This window comes from Penaeus monodon, chromosome 32 (genome assembly GCF_015228065.2).
Source record: "Penaeus monodon isolate SGIC_2016 chromosome 32, NSTDA_Pmon_1, whole genome shotgun sequence".
In the NCBI taxonomy this organism is placed as follows: Eukaryota; Metazoa; Arthropoda; class Malacostraca; order Decapoda; family Penaeidae; genus Penaeus; species Penaeus monodon.
In genome coordinates, this window is record NC_051417.1 from 31,181,285 (window position 1) to 31,181,893 (window position 609).

A 609-nucleotide genomic window follows, 5' to 3' on the forward strand; every position below is an offset into this window, starting at 1 on the left:
TTCTGTCGTTTTGCTTTTTCAAGTGTCCTTATATATGCAAACCTTATAAATTGGAAGATTAGATAATATTACTTACGGGAGTACTGTAATATCAAGAATGGAAAGTTTTTTTGGAGTATACCAGAGATAAAGTATACTTACAATTAAGTACAAAATTATGTATATATATTTAGATATACATGTGCTAAGCTCGAAATCAAATATCCTTCTGTCAATACTACTTTCCTTTAAAGATAGTAACATTTCTAGAATAACTTTTTTCGTCCAGGAATGCATAAATCTTGATGATTTGAAAATTTGAAATGATTAAAAGGAAGTCAGATGCAGTTGTAAGAAAACAGCCAGTTATAGTAGATGTTAACAGAATGGTATGTTAACATCATATATTGAAGAATATATGCATAAGGCATTCAGTGATATAGTATTTGTGTTACCTTAGAATAAAGGTGAGTCGGCAGTTTTGAAGTTAATTCAAATTCCAGCTTCCCACAGTCTCACCTTGCTAATAAACTTACCGTATATTCATCGTCATTCTATGCGCGATACTGTTTTAATAGTAGTTATAGTATAATAATATATCAATTTGCAAAAGGTTTTATATCTTATTGG